This window comes from Austrofundulus limnaeus, unplaced genomic scaffold, assembly GCF_001266775.1.
Source record: "Austrofundulus limnaeus strain Quisiro unplaced genomic scaffold, Austrofundulus_limnaeus-1.0 Scaffold3466, whole genome shotgun sequence".
Classification (NCBI taxonomy): domain Eukaryota; kingdom Metazoa; phylum Chordata; class Actinopteri; order Cyprinodontiformes; family Rivulidae; genus Austrofundulus; species Austrofundulus limnaeus.
In genome coordinates, this window is record NW_013955868.1 from 5,524 (window position 1) to 5,848 (window position 325).

A 325-nucleotide genomic window follows, 5' to 3' on the forward strand; every position below is an offset into this window, starting at 1 on the left:
TTCGTCATGTCCTCATATGGTCTGAACAAATGGTAGTGTGTGTGTGTGTGTGTGTCAAAATGTCCTCATATTGCAGAGACAGATATACATTGCCGTGTTAAGTCTTTCTAGAAGGTTTACTATAATAAGCCTTGACCCTTGTTAAACTAGGATGACGATTAGTTTAGAGTTAATTTAACATTATTTGTGTATTTTATTGTAGAAACCAGGTGTAGCGGTCTCGACTCCATCTTCAGAGGAGCCAGAAATGAGTGGGACATCCACTTCATCCATCCAAAATGTTAATACACATTTCTAATTCCAATTAAATACAAATAAATGTCTC

General features: G+C 36.3%; 1 long non-coding RNA gene across 1 annotated transcript in view; it reads left to right on the forward strand.

Annotated features, from left to right (window-relative positions):
- Positions 1-181: 181 nt before the first annotated feature.
- Positions 182-325, forward strand: part of LOC106511887 (uncharacterized) — a 3,655-nt gene continuing 3,511 nt past the window's right edge. Inside the window, exon 1 of the long non-coding RNA XR_001309565.1 lies at positions 182-280. This is a non-coding gene — a long non-coding RNA (uncharacterized LOC106511887). The remainder of the gene's footprint in view (positions 281-325) is intronic.